The following is a 16,637-nucleotide window of genomic DNA, read 5'->3' on the forward strand; positions in this document are numbered from 1 at the left end:
AGCAAACTTTCTTATAGAGGGTGCATTCATTGTCATAGTGCCCTGGCTTTCCACATTTGTAGCATGTGGCCACTACCTCACATTTTCCATGATGCTTCTTCTTACATTTGTCGCACCACTTGGCTTCGCCTCCACTTCCCCTCGAACCAGACATCGAGAACTTGTTTTTCTTATTGGACCCTGAAGTTCCATCGAACTTCCTCTTTTCACCAACCTCTATCCTCTCCAAACCCTTTTCCTTCTGCTGGGCCTCCATATTCTTAGTTGCTCGAACAGATGTTTTCAGAGTAGTTGCCATCTTGACTGTCGGACCAAAGTCGGCAGGCAGTCCATTAGCAAACCTCTCAATCTTGGAGAGTTTCGTTGTCACTAGGTACGGAAATAACTTCATTTTCTCAGTGAATGCAGTAACATAGTCGTCTATGCTCATTCTCCCCTTCTTCAAGTTTTGGAACTCATTGTTCAGATCTATCTCTGAACAATACTTCACCCTTAACTGTTCCAAGAACTCCTCCCATGACATTTTCAGGGCTTTTCCTCGTGGCAAAGTATCTGCCAACAACTTCCACCAACTCAAGACTCCAGTCTTCAGTTGTCTAACTGCAAAGACAGTCTTCTATTTGTTGCTACAGTCGCAACTTTCAAATACCATCTCCATTTCGGAGATCCAATCCATAATCTCAACAGGCTTCGGGCTTCCAGAAAGACTTGGTGGCTTGGTGCCCAAGAAATTCGTGTACATTTGCCCATCCTTGTTGTTTCTCTTTTCCGGATCATTCCTTCATTCTCCTTGAGTCCCAACTTGACTCACCATGCGACTATTGTTCCCTTCCTCTGATTGCTCGGGAATCAATTCGGTTTCCTCAATAGGTATGATTGGTTCGTCCCTATTATCATGCAGCATCTGTCGCATTTCATCCCTTTGTTCGGCTAACATAGCCCGAATCATGGCTTGCACCCCAACCATCGTTATTGGTTCTGGTGCTGCTGCTACAACAGGTATTTGCTCAATCACTGATGGTTGATTCCTGTTTTCATCCGCATTTCCAACGCCTCTCCTTGTTCTTACCATTTTTGATCTACACACCGAATAAGGTGAAATTAGATCCTCATTCACGATAGATATTCAAATCATCCTTATTACTCCAAAACGTTTACATGTTAGTTCTAATACCGTAGACACACGCTTAGAATCCTACACACATAAGGTTTCCAGATCCGGTCGACAACAAACCATAGATCCGAACAATTAATATCATATATGGCAACATATAGCATTTAGCACATAAAAGCATCTTAGGCAAGTTTCCTAAAATAAACTAGTGCTCGTGTCTATAATATATCAGACACACTTCTCACAATCTCCACTTAGCATTCTGAGTTTAAGTCTAGAAATCCTACAAATTCCTAGTTCGCTTAAACTAATGCTCTGATACCAACTATGACATCCCCAAAATCACGGCCAGAAAAGACCGATTTCATTTATGCTTTTTAAAATAATTTCAGATTAAATCCTTTTGATTTAAAAGTGTTGCGGAATTTGTTCCCAAAACAAAATATGATAAAAATAATATTTATCAAAGCATTTCATCAAGATATGCATTTTCATTATATAATCAAAACTCGGGATGTCATGTTCCGATACAGACCATAAAGCATAAACGATAACATTACAAGTCATTCAACAAATATATACATATATAGACTTGTAAACAAAACAACTCGATGATTCATCCATCTTATGCCCTTGCGCCACTTCCTGTAATACAAATAAAACTGAGTGGGTCAGGCTTGGGAGCCTGGTGAGCATATAGGGTTTTCAACCCACAATAAATAATTATATTTAATTTCACCAACCAACAATATCCCGATTACCCGTTCCCGTTATCCTCACTTTACGTCCCTAAAACAACATCTATCTCAAGGGACCTAATCTAGGATTTTCATCGGGACGGACATTACTGCTAAGGGGTTTCCTCAACAATAGATATCCTAAAGGCAACCATGAGGGGATAGAGTACACCGGTAAACACATCGTTCACAACACCTACAGGTTAAGAACCTGCTAGCGTTCCACAGGACTGTCTAGAAAGAGTCTGTGGTCGTTATCCATACTCCGCTAAATAACTAGATCAACAACAACAACATCGAGGCCTCTCATCTGTTTATTACACACCAACTATCTACCCATGTTCTACCCAACATATTAGTAGATAAAAATATATATATTTTATACATAGTTTAAAACCTGTATAGAATTCTCATTCAATACATATTCCACATAACAGATGAGGCACACCCACATAACACGTATTTCATAGAGAATAAATCAGATCTATGAGATAGAAGAAAGTGAATATACATTCACACACATAACCACAAAATTATACACATAACACGTATTTCGTATAAAATACTTCATAATTATGCGTTAGAATAAAGTAACTACACACTCACTTGATCAGAAGATGATCGGGCAGCACTACGGCTTACAGAAGTAGTATTCTTCAGTAGATCTGGAAGATCTTCACAAAAACTGGGCTTCTCGCGAGCAGAGCTTCGGCTCGGGAATTGCACTTCTCGGGATCTTCGGGGCATCGAAACTTCCTTCGGGGCTCGGGAATTATACCAGGGCTTCGGGGTATAATTGGCAAGCAAATCGAGGAAAAAACTAGTGAGAAGTTAAGAAATTGGCAAAAGAATTAGGTGCCCTCGCATGCCCTTTTATAGGAGGCTGAGGCCTCGCAGTACGTTGGGCGTACTGCCTTACGCGGGGCATACTCCTCCAAAATCGTCACTGCATGCGTCATCCGGAGAACTCGAGTGCGAGGGTCGTCATGCATCGCTGTAAGTTGCGCGTACGCCAGTACGCTGGGCGTACTTCGGATAAGTCCGGTGACTCCCCTTCGGATAATATCGGGTTTAATAATTAAATTTAAAATTTAATTATTTAATAAACTTCGAAAATTCATATCTTCTTCATACGAACTCCGTTTTCGACATTCTTTATATCCACGCGTAGGTGAGACTACGTTCTACCACTTTCGTTTGGACTCCGTCGGCTAATTTTGATTTTATTTTTATTATTTATTTTTAGTAGGCCGGGACAGGAAAACTCCGTTATAAATTCATAACTTCTTCATCCGACGTCCGTTTTCGCCTAACTTTTTATCGCTTTACTACTCTTAACGAGATCTTCGATTCTCGTTTAGATTGTTTAGACCAACAATCACTCGATCTCGAATCGAGTATTCGGGCTGCATACTGCTAAGTCGAAATTCAGAAAATCATAACTTCCTCATACGAAGTCAGATTTGGGCGTTCTTTTTATGCACGCTCTCGGTTTAACGAACTCTACGACATTCGTTTAGATTACTAAGGCTAAATATTGCTCTAACTTAAATTTCACTTTTTACGTCATTCAACGTTGTCGGTTCTGTCGCGAAACTTCGACAGGTCATAACTTCTTCGTTATAACTCGGATTTCGGCATTCTCTATATATTCGGAAACCTCATTTCAACTACTAAAACATTTTCCATGGATATTAGCTTTATCTAACATTTTATTTTGACGCTTATTTTTATTCTTAATTACATCGAGACACACAATTAAGCACAAAACACATAATACTCAAATAATACACTTTTATTATTTCAAAACGGGTTACAAAGGTTAACCTAGACTATTATATCAACATTAATTACAAGCCCAGAAACACAGGCGTTACACATAGGTTATGAGTATTAGAATAAACCGATGCTCACTGGCATCACTTCATGGAATTTAATCTCGAGTGATCGTGAGACGGTAATATCATATAAGTCTTCAAACCTAGAGATATGACTTGTTGCCTATGAGTTGGTTATACATTGATTGTACGTAAACGCATTGGTAACTCGATGTTAGAAAACGTACCTTTGTGTATAATTCAACAAGTAGTAGAACAAGCATATGAGTCGAAGTTTATCTGTTCCTTCTTGGATTAGAAGCGATATCTGGGCCCCTCGATGGTTTTGTGTTGACCCTTGTACCAGGCCCGGTCAGAACTAAGTTGATGTGTTCAATTAAGTTCTATGTCAAACAAATCGGAAAATCGAGAAACAAATTGCTAGACAATAAGTAAGACATTATTCCATGTATTTGTTCGGCTGATATCTAGAACAGAGGATTATATGATCACTTATCTAAAATGGCGCTTCATAGTTCAACAAAGTTTTGAGAGCTACGATTGTCGGTTGGTTCCTGAAGTAATATAGGCAAATATAGTTATTAGACTTACCCAAGTGGGAGGTCGTTGGATAAGATGTCTAAGTCCATAACTTTATTTGGTATATACTTGACTCGACCCGGCATGGTCCATTTGGGTTGCACTTCACCTGAACTATTTATGGTTAAACCTTTGAGAATTGTATGTTTATGATTTGTAAATATATTATAAGTTATAATATATTAATATGAAATCATATTATTTAATTAGTATTGATCATAAATTAATTTAGAATTAATTTGGTGATCAAAAAGGTGACTAATTAAATATGTGTTGTTGTATTTATATTAGTGTGGGCTAATACTCATAATGGGCTTGGCATGCATGGGAGTCCATGGATAGTCCATGGAGCTTTTAACCCATGGATCCTTGGAAAGGAAGAGTCATGGGTATTAGGGTTTACATGGATGTAACCCTAATTCTCCAAACTATATAAAGGAGCTTGTTGAAATGGCACTAGGTGTATGTGTGTAAAAGGTGGTGGCCGATTTCTATAAGCTACATACACTCTCATAAGGTTTTTCCAAGTTTGTGGTGATTTGTGATTTCCATTTGAGGCATCCACATTATTGGTGCTAGGTTCTCAAACGCCAAGGAATCAACTCACAATTGAAAGGTATGTAATTCTTCTAGCCATTAGGTTAATGTTCCCCATGCCATGCTAGATAGGTTATGAACCTTGGAAAAATCAAAGTTGCATGTATTCATAGTAAAACATAGATCCAAGGTTATAGGGTTACATGAACACCTTAGGAGTGTTAGATTGCTCAAAACCCAACAAATGTCTTATAAAGTGATATTTTATGTCGATATGTCTAGATCTCACATGATCTTGTCGTTCCTTGGTCAAGGCAACCGTTCCTTCATTATCGCAAAAAATCTGCATCGGCTCCTTAATGACTGGCATGACTCCAAAGTCTCTAATGAAGTTCTTCAACCATATAGCCTCCTTTGACGCTTCGCTTGCAGCCATATACTCTGATTCACTTGTAGAGTCAGCTACGTTCTCCTACTTGGAATTTTTCCAAGTCACTGCTCCTCCATTAAGGGTAAACACCCAGCCTGGCTGAGAAAGGAAGTTGCCTGAGTTTGTCTGAAAGTTGGCGTCACTATACCCGGTAACTCTGAAGTCATCACTACCACCAAACACAAGGACCCAGTCCTTAGTTCTTCGCAAATACTTAAGAATGTTCTTGACCGCTATCCAATGATATTTACCCGAATTTCCCTGATATCGACTAACCATGCTCAATGCAAAATCCACGTCAGGGCGAGTACATGTCATAGCATACATGATCGATCCAACGGCAGAAGCATATGGAACTCGACTCATTTCCGCTATCTCTGCATCGGTACTTGGACTTTGAGTCTTACTTAGCTTAGTATTACTCTGGATAGACAACTCTCCTTGCTTTGAATATTCCATGCTAAAACGCTTTAACACCTTATCAAAATACGTGCTTCGACTACGTCCAATTAGTCTTCTACTCCTATTTCTCAAGATTCTTTTTACCATAATATAAGCAGCCTCTCCCAGATCCTTCATAGCGAAACACTTTCCAAGCCAGGACTTAACTTCCTGCAAGGTCGGAATGTCGTTTCCTATAAGTAATATCTCATCTACATATAATACCAGGAAGGTAACTATACTCCTACTAGCTTTGACATATACACAAGATTCGTCTTCACTTCTAGAGAAGCCAAACTCTTTAAACTTATCGTCAAAGTAAAGATTCCATATGTTAGAAGCTTGTTTCAATCCATAGATTGATTTCTCAAGCTTAGACACTCTATTGGGGTATTTAGCACCTACAAAACCCTCCGACTGACTCATGTAAACATCCTCAGCCAACTTTCCATTAAGGAAAGTGGTTTTGACATTCATCTGCCAGATTTCATAATCATAAAATGTAACTATGGCTATCATAGTCAACCCCTGGGGTTTGAGTGAATCCCTTCGCAACCAGTCGTGCCTTGAAAGTGTGTACCTTTCTATCCATGTCGATCTTCTTCTTGAAGATCCATTTGCACCCAATTATCTTACGTCCTGGTACATTGTCAACCAAGTTCCAAACTTAATTGTCATACATGGACTTGATCTCGTTGTCTATTGCCTCTTTCCATTTAGCAGACTCATGGTCCGCCATGGCTTCCTTGTAGTTAGAAGGATCATACAAATTTATTAGTGTGTTGTTACTGATAAACGTATCACCATCTGTAGTTATATGAAACCCATAAAACTTTAGTGTCATTCTAACTTTATTGGAACGTCTAAGAGGTAACGACTCGTCAATTGGTTCAACATGAATTTACTCCTCGGGTTGAGCACTAGTGTTAGAGGTTCCTTCATCATTTGACTCTTGAATTTCTTCAAGATCAATTGTACTCCCACTATCTTCTTTGCATATGGGCTCTCTCTCTCGCGAAAGAATCCCCTTCATGCTACAAAGACCACGTTCTCACTTGGTCTGTAGAACAAGTATCCAAAGGAATTTTGTGGGTAGCCGATGAAAATACATTACTCACTTCGACGTTCAAACTTGTCATGAGTCTCTCATCTAACGAAAGCTTCACAACCCCAAACCTTGATATGTGCCAACGAGGGAACCTTCCTTGTCCAAATCTTGGGAGGTGTTTTGGCAACCTTCTTTGTTGGCACTAGATTAGGAATATGGGCGGCAGTATCTAAGGCATACCCCCATAATGAGATTGGAAGTGAAGCCCAACTCATCATGGAACGAACCATGTCCAACAAGGTTCGATTACGCCTCTCAGCCACACCATTAAGTTGTGGTGTCCTAGGAGGTGTAAATTGTGAAACAATTCTACATTCCTTGAGGTAGTCGTAGAACTCGATACTAAGATACTCACCACCTCTATCAGATCTGCGCATCTTGATCTTCTTGCCCAATTGATTCTCGACTTCATGTTTAAACTTCTTGAACTTTCCAAAGGTTTCTGACTTATGCTTGATTAAGTAGATATATCCATATCTGTTATAATCATTGGTAAAAGTCACATAAAATCGATTTGCATCCCTTGTGGTGGATCTGAAGGGTTCACACACATCCGTGTGTACGAGATCCAACAATCCTTCACCTCTTTCACAAGAACCAGTGAAAGTTGATTTGGTCATCTTTCCAAGTAAACAAGATTTGCATGTATCATCTGACCTTAAGTCAAATGATTCCAACACTCCATCCTTTTGGAGTTGGGCGATGTGTTTCTTGTTGACATGTCCAAGATGACAATGCTACAAACATGCTTTGTCTAAACCATTAGACGAATCAATTTGCAACAAATTATTTCCTAAATTGTCTACAACCATCATAGTTTCATACACACCATCACAAGGTAATGCTTTAAAATAAAATACACCATTATAATAAGCATAAATGGAACCATTTTTATTATCAAAAGAATATCAAAAACCTTGTCTGTACAAACCATGAAATGAAATAAGATTTCTTGTCATTTCTGACGAGAAGCAACAATTATTTAAATCTAAACGTAACCTACTACTAAACGCTAAAGAACACCAATCTTGGTAACAAGTGACGATCTACTATTGCCTATAATCATGTTCATCTTCCCATGCTCCACATCTTCACTTCTTTATAGTCCCTGCAAGTCAGAGAAAATGTGAAAATCACACCCTGTATTAAGAACCCAAGAATTCAAATGTGATGAGTTTTTAGATAGAATATTGTGCCGAGGTTGGCTTAACCTTGCCAACCTTTATATCTTGCAAGTAATTGGGGCAGCTTCGTTTCCAATGCCCCTTGTCATGGCAGTAGAAGCAAGTAACCTTTTTGGGGTCAAAGGCGGGTGGAGCTTTAAAACTAGTCTTGCCTTTAAGGCCATTACTTGACGACCCGACTTGAGACTTTCCCTTCCAGTTCTGTTTTGAGGGAGCTTTCCTCTACTTCCCTTTCCTTTGCCATATGGCCAAGACGGGAGCAACATCAGTAGCAAGAGTAGAGGCAATACACCTTCCCTTCATTCCACTTTCAGTGGTTCTCAACAAGCTTTGGAGTTGACTCAATGTGGTTTCCTCCTTGTTTAGATGATAAGTCATAACAAACTGATCATAACATATAGGCAATGAGTGCCAGACTATGCCAATAGCCAATTCTTCATCGAAGTTCACATTGAGATTCAAAAGACGATCCACATAACTTTGCTTGCGTTGCAAGTGGGTCGTGACAGACTCTCCGTCCTTCATCTTGTTGTTTATGAGTGACTTGACTATTTTGTACCTCTCTTGACGAGCTCGTTGATGGTACTTTTCCATCAAGTCCTTGTTCATCTCATATAGCCCATAGTCCTCATAGAACAGTTGTAGCTCAGGAGTCATAGTGGCAACCATGATACATGACACTTTGGCCGTATCATTTCAGTTTTGCCTTTACTCAGTTATTTCTTCAGGAGTAGCTTTAGTTTCATCGATCTCGTTCAGCTCTTTTTCGAGAACATATTCCTTGTCCTCAAAGCGCAAATCCATCTTGATGTTGCATATCTAATCATTATAATTCATACCATAGAAAGTGACTTTGGAGCAGATGCTCAAGAGCGAGAAGTGGTTGGAGTTGTTGTTAGAGGAGCCATAAGCGTTGTTTGAGTATTATGTGTAACACCCAAAATGAAATAATAAGGCTAGGATCCAACTAAATAATTGTAACGCCTGTGTTTCCGGGCTTGCCATTTTTAGCAATGTAATAGTCTAGGTTAACCTTTGTAACCCGTTTTGAAATAATAAGATTGTATTATTTGAGTATTATGTGTTTTGTGCTTAATTGCTTAATTATGTGGTTTGATTAATTAAGAATAAAAATAAGCGTCAAAATTAAAGTGTAAAATAAACTTGATATCTTTGGATAATGTTGTAGTAGTTGAAACGAGGTTTCCGAATATATATAGAACGCCCAAATCTGACTTCGTATGAGGAAGTTATGATTTATCGAAGTTTCGGCTTAGCGGTGTGCAGCCCGAAATACTTGATTTGAGATCGAGCGGTTTTTAGCCGAAGCAATCTAACAAAGGATCGAAGGTCTCGTTGTTGGTATCGAAGCGATGAAAAGTTAGGCGAGAACGGACGTCAAACGAAGAAGTTATGAATTTATAACGAAGTTTTTGTGTCCCGGCCTATTAAAAATAAATAATAAAAATAAATTTAAAATTAGCCGACGGAGTCTAAACGAAAGTTGTAGAGCGTAGTCTCACCTTCGCGTGGATATAAAGAACGTCGAAAACGGAGTTCGTATGAAGAAGTTATGAATTTCCGAAGTTTATTAAATATTTTGTATTTAAATTAAATCTTTAATTCGGATGTATATCCGAAGGAGTCACCGATCTGATCCGAAGTACGCCCCGCGTACAGCGAAGCATGACGCACCTTGCACTCGAGTTCTTCGGATGACGAACGCTATGACGATTTCGGACCTGTACGCCCCGCGTACTCCGAGGCTCCAGCCTCCTATAAATAGGATGCGAGGGCAGCCGAGTTCTTTTGCTATTTTCTCTCTTCTCTCTCCCGTTTTGCATCGATTTGCGTGCCAGAAATACCCCGAAGCCCCGGTATTATTCTCGAGCCCCGAGGCAAGTCCCGAGATCCCGAAGATCCCGAGAAGTACGGTTCCCGAGCCGAAGCTCTGTCCGCGAGAAGTTCGATTTTTGTGAAGATCTACCAGATCTGCTGAGGATTACTACTTCTACAAGTCGTAGTGCTGTCTGATCATCTTCTGATCAAGTGAGTGTATACTACCTTTCATAAACACGATAATAATACAATTATGGTTTGAGTGTATTAAGTATATTGTTGTTTATATGTGTGAATGTGTATTCATTTTCTTCTATCTCATAGATATGATTTATTCTCTATGAAATACGTGTTATGTATGTGTGCCTCATCTGTTATGTGGAATGTGTATTGATTAAAGCATGCTATACAGGTTTTTAAACTATGTATAAAAATGTATATTTTTATCTACTAATATGTTGGGTAGAACATGGGTAGATAGTTGGTGTGTAATAAACAGATGAGAGGCCTCGTTGTTGTTTGATTTAGTCATCTAGCGGAGTTTAGATGACGACCACGGACTTTTCTAGATAGTTTTGTGGAAACATTAGCAGGTTCGCCACCTGTAGGTGTTAATGAACCTGGGTGTTCATTCGCTGTACTCCATCCCCCTCATGGTTGCCTTATTTGACTTATATTGCTGAGGAACCCCCGAAGCATGTGTTGTCGCCCCGATGAAATATTCTTAGACTGGGTCCCTTATGTTAGTTGTCTTAGGGACATAAAGTGAGAATAACGGGAATGGGTAATTGGGTTATTGTTGGTTGGTGGAAATTAAATATGATTATTTATTGTGGGTTGAAAACCCTATATGCTCACCAGGCTCCCAAGCCTGACCCACTCAGTTTTATTTGTATTACAGGAAGTGGCGCGAGGGCATAAGATGGATGAACCATCAAGTTATTTTGTTTACAAGTCTGTATATGTATATATTTGTTGAATGACTTGTAATGTTATCGTTTATGCTTATTGGTCTGTATCGGAACATGACACCCCGAGTTTTGATTATATAATGAAAATACATTTCTTTTATGAAATGCTTTGGTAAACATTGTTTTATCATGTTTTGTTTTGGGGAACAAATTCCGCAACTCTTTCAAATCAAAAGGATTTACTCTGAAATTATTTTAAAAGCATAAATGAAAATCGGTCTTTTCTGGCCGAGATTTTGGGGATGTCACAGTTGGTATCAGAGCATTAGTTTAAGCGAACTAGGAATTTGTAGGATTTCTAGACTTAAACTTAGAATGCTAAGTGAAGTATTGAGATGTGTGTCTGTTATGTTTTAGACACGAGCACTGGTTTATTTTAGGAAAGTTGCCTAAAATGCTTTTATGTGCTAAATGTTACATGTTGCCATATATGATATTATTTGTTCGGATCTATGGTCTGTTGCCGACCGGATCTAGAAACCTTATGTGTGTAGGATTCTAAGCGTACGTCTATGATATTTAGAACTAGCATGTAAACGTTTCGGAGCGATAAGGATTATTTGAATATCTATCATGATTGAGGATCTAATTTCACCTTATTCGGTGTGTAGATCAAAATGGTGAGAACAAGAAGTGGAGTTGGAAATGCTGATGAAAACAGGAATCAACCACCAGTGATTGAACAAATACCTGTCGTAGCAGCAGCACCTGAGCCAATAACCATGGCTGGTGTGTAGATGATGATTCAGAAGATGTTGGATCGTCAGATGGATGAAACTAGACGGTTGCTTCAACAGAATCGTGAAGAACTGTCAATTCGTGTGGAGGAGCCTGAATTAAATGAAGGGCACTCGGAAGGTGGAAACTTCAGTGGGTCTGTTGGTCAAGCCAACCCACCGATAGTTAGGCAAAACAACCATGATGGAAGGAATGATCGAATGGGATGCAAGTACAAGGACTTTCTAACTTGCAAACCATCGACCTTCAATGGAAAGGAGGATCCGATTGGGGTTATGGATTGGATCTCCGAAATGGAGTTAGCCTTCATGACTTGTGGCTGCAGAGGCAAGTTGCAAACTATCTATGCAATGCGTCAATTCCGAGGTGGAGCCGTTCGTTGGTGGAACACTCTAGGGAAGACGTTGAGCCCTAATGAGCCACTGCAATTGTCATGGGCAGATTTCTTGGCGCAGTTCAAACGCAAGTTCTGCTCGGCTCAAAATTTATTGGAATTGGAGAACAAGTTTCTGACATTGACGGAAGGCAGCATGTCAGTTGATGAATACACCAATAACTTCACCGATAAGATGGAGTTTGCCTTGCGTATCGTTCCAGATGAGCTGACAAAGGTGGACCGGTATGCGAAGGGACTCCCATGGGAGTACGAGGTGCCTGTACGTCAGGCACATACTCTAGAGGCAGCTATCTGGGCTGCCAAGTCTGTTGAGAACATGATTAAGGGGAGAACCACCGACAAGGTTGAGGTTGGTGAGAAGAGAAAGTTTGAGGGAACATTTGGTTCTGGTAAGAAAAGCAAATTTTCAAAATCTGATTCGAAAAAGTTTGGAGGAAAAGGAGGCGAAGCAAAGTGGTGTGATAAGTGTAAGAAAAAGCACTTTGGAAAATGTAGCGAGGATGTAACCTGCTACAAGTGTGGAAAAGTTGGACATTTTGCCAATGAGTGTCCGAACAACAAAAGGATGTGTTTTGGTTGTAATGAAGAGGGGCACATTTTGAAAGACTGTCCGAAGAAGAAGGAGGCAGCAAAGCCCAACATTCCACCAAAGCCGAAGGCGAGAGCCTTCCAGATGACACTTGAGGCTGCGAAAGATGAAGCTGATGTCGCTTCAGGTACCTTTCTCGTAAACGATTTACCTGCTCAAATTTTGTTTGATTCTGGAGCCAACTACTCCTTTATTTCGCATGAGTTTGGTAGAAAACTATTTTTGCCTGTTGATAGACTAGATAATGCTTTATTAGTCGAAGTTGCTAGTGGAAAGTTTGTACCTGTTAGCCATCGTATGAGAAACATCTTAATCGACCTTAATGGGAATAAGTTTCACGAGGAATTATTGCCTATCGAACTAAATGGTTTCGACATCGTTCTGGGAATGGATTGGCTTAGCGCCAATGATACCGAAATTTTATGCAAGAAGAAGATAGTTAAAGTAAACCCGCCTGGGAAAGATTCGTTTATGGTGTATGGGGACAAACGGCGAGTAAATTATGAAATCATTTCCCTAATGAAAGCCAGAAAGTGTTTGACCAAGGGATGTACATCATATTTAGCATTCGTGATCGATGCTAAGAAGGAAAAGAAGGTGATACAGAGTATACCAGTGGTGTGTGATTATCCGGAAGTATTTCCCGAAGATCTTCCTGGATTACCACCTGATAGACAAGTAGAGTTCAGAATAGACTTGTTACCAGGAACCACACCAATAGCAAAAGCACCTTATCGATTAGCACCGACGGAGATGAAGGAGCTAATGATGCAACTTCAGGAGTTATTGGACAAAGGTTTCATAAACATTTGTCAACACATATCAGAGTTAAAACATCCCAGGCTAAAACAATGGTGTGTTCACTGCAGTCATCCCGAGCTCTTCCTCTTGCTACTGGAACTACCTGAAACCAAAACTGAAAACTGTAAGCACGAATCTTATTGAGTCTCCCTAAACTACTACATGTCATACACATAATCACATAACCAAATACATTGGGCCTAGCCCGCTACATCGGGCCCCGCCCGACATCGGATAAATCTGGCATCATGCCCCGCCTAGCATCAGGCCTCGCTCGGTATAAAAATATGTCTCTACCAGGCCTCGCTTGTCTCTGGGCCCTTCCCGCTATACACATGCAAACATATAACCATAATCATGCTAGTAAATAACAATCAAACACAACACTATAATTGCTAGTCTTAAGTCCCCGTCTATCTTGGGCCCCGCCCCTACTCTGCTAATAATGAGATATGGAACCCGTCCACACTCTGCTAGTCATGAGATACGGGTCCCTTCCCACACTCACCTCCCTACCAGGAACATACAAGTATCACAAAGACAACAAGTATAACTAAACATGCATTCCTTCCTCGGGTACCACCCGACATCGAATCGTATCTCGGAAACATACATATAAACCTTCCTCAGGCCTATCCCGACATCGGACCGAAATTCAGAAACATATAAACTACATCGGGCTAACCCCGACGTCGGATCCAAATCCGGTATACACTAAAAGACATAAACGGGCCGACATTGGTGCTTTCAACCCGTTCCTACTAGAGAAAACTCACCTCACAAGTTGACTGCAGAATCCCACGAATAGACCTCTCACTGCTAGCTGGCAGATCCTTGAACTTCTGATCTCTCGACTCCCCGAGCTATCATTACCAACATAATACTTAGTCAAAAACTAATAATCCTTCTTATGGTAAAATGACAATTTTACCCTTGGTCAAAGTCAACATTATGGTCAAAGTCAAAGTCAAACCTGAGTTGACCCAACTCGTCAAGTCACTCCCTTGACTCACCGAGTTCCCACGCTACTCACTGACGGGACATGACGAGTCAACTCGTCGAGTCCTTCTACAGACTCGTCGAGTCTTGCCCTTCACATAATCGGGACAAATCAAACCGACTCATCGAGTTCTCCCAAGAACTTGTCGAGTTCCTTTGTCTTTTTGGCTATCTTGATGGATTAAACCCCTACACCTCATATTCAAGCTTCATACTTCACATAAACCCCAAAAATGTCCTTTTAAGGGTAAAGTTTCCAACTTTACCTGTTAATACATCTTCTTAATGAGTTTAGTTCAAACCCTAATTCCTTGGGACCTAAAACTTGGTCCTTAATCCATCCATACACCAAACTAAAACTTACAACCTCAGATCTAAACCCCTAACACTACTTGGACAAGTAAAGTTCCCACCTTTCTCTTCATTCATGGCCTTTCTGAGCTAAAAAGGCCAAAATGACACTCTATGGCTTGCATGGGGGCTCTAATGGCATAAAGTTTGGACCTTTATGCCCTACCAGACTTTCAAGGTCTTAGATCTGGAAGAATACCCACTTGGGTCATCCATTCACCAAGAGTTATCATTCTTGGGCCAAAACCCTTACAAAAGAGGAAAGAAGAGATTTAATGAACTAGTGGTCAAGATAGAAACTTGATTACCAGAAAATGTAGCCAAAGAAGTGTAGTTTCTAGATCTACTCTCTTCCTCTTGAGTCTTCTAACTCCTTATTCTTCTTCTTCAAGCTTCAAGAACACACAATATTAATCACAAATGGATCACACACTCACAAAATGCTCTAGGGTTTCGTGGATTAGGGTTTGGGACTTGGGGGCTGTAAATGAGGCTGAGGGGTGGGGATTAAGATGCTTAAATAGGGTGAAAAACCCCGAATCTAGGGTTTCCCAAACCCAGACCAACTCGTCGAGTTGGTCCTCCCAAACTCTTCGAGTAGGTCTCTCTACCCGCGTCCAAAACTTATTCCTACTCGTCGAGTTATCCCCCTTGAACTCGACGAGTAGACCTTCAATTTGCATAATATATTTACTTAATTAGCCTTCTGGTCTCCGGGTGTTACACAAGGTGTGAATAACCATGCAAATTAGTTTGGTACTTTCGATGTCGTTTATCACCTAATTAGTGTGTCAATTAACAACACATGCTCCATTAATCAATGATAATTTACGAGCTACCCATTGCCACCCTTTATTAGTCCATATTAGTGTGCCAGTTAACCACACACGCTCCACTAACGACTTTTATAAAGTGCAATGTGCAATTTCATTGATTAGCATCAAATTCTCATTTTCCTAAAGTAACTAAAATTGAGACTTTTATAAAAAAAATGTTTATTAACTTTATATATATACCATTATACTTATTAATCAGAGTTTAGTATCCAATCAAACTCGTTCGGCTAACGACCCTCCACTAGTCAAGGGGGCTTTCTTAAACCCCCCTATAGACCAGCTTCGTGAATGAGGCTTACTAACGGTAAGACCGACTTTTCTTATACATATATATAAATATTAACTTTTAATTTTACAATATATATATATATATATATATATATATATATATATATATATATATATATATATATATATATATATATAAGGGTGTATTTTAAACTTTTAAAATACTAGGGTTCTTAAATTTTAAAATTTCAAAATTAAACTATTTAATTTTAATTTTAATTTTCGAAACCAAGGATGTATTTTTAAAACTTTTCAAAAAATACTAGGTTAAATTTTTAATAATTAAATTAACAAATTGATTTTATCTTTATAAAAAATTTCAACCCAATCATGAATTCATGATAAGGATACAAAATTACTGATTAAAATATCCAATTTTAAACAGTTAAAACGAATTTAAGGTAATTATCCTAATCAATCCATGAGACAATTATCAAAACCGAAAATATTGGATCTGACAGTGCAACTCGTCGAGTTGAGCAATTACCTCGTCGAGTTGCATGTCAACTCTTCGAGTTCAAATACCAACTCGCCAAGTTCGATGAACAGAATGAAGATTATGTTCCTTTCCCCTTTGGACAATTCACAACTACATCATATTCAACAGAAAACTAATCCTAGTCTCTGATACCACTGACGGGTTTTGATTACAACAATTCTTATGTGTGCATGCAACCCTAATGCTTTGGGTCTAGGTTTTCTTTAATTGAACATGAAAACTTGAACACGAAAGGAGAAACCCTAGGAAGTAACTACAATTTTCAAAATCTATATAAAACTAGGGTTTGGTTACATACCTTGATTGTTATATTGTAATAACAATGATTCCCTTGTAGATCTTGAAGCTTGAGAACTTAGTA

This window comes from Lactuca serriola, chromosome 4, assembly GCF_051521515.1.
Source record: "Lactuca serriola cultivar US96UC23 chromosome 4, Lser_US96UC23_V15, whole genome shotgun sequence".
NCBI lineage: Eukaryota > Viridiplantae > Streptophyta > Magnoliopsida > Asterales > Asteraceae > Lactuca > Lactuca serriola.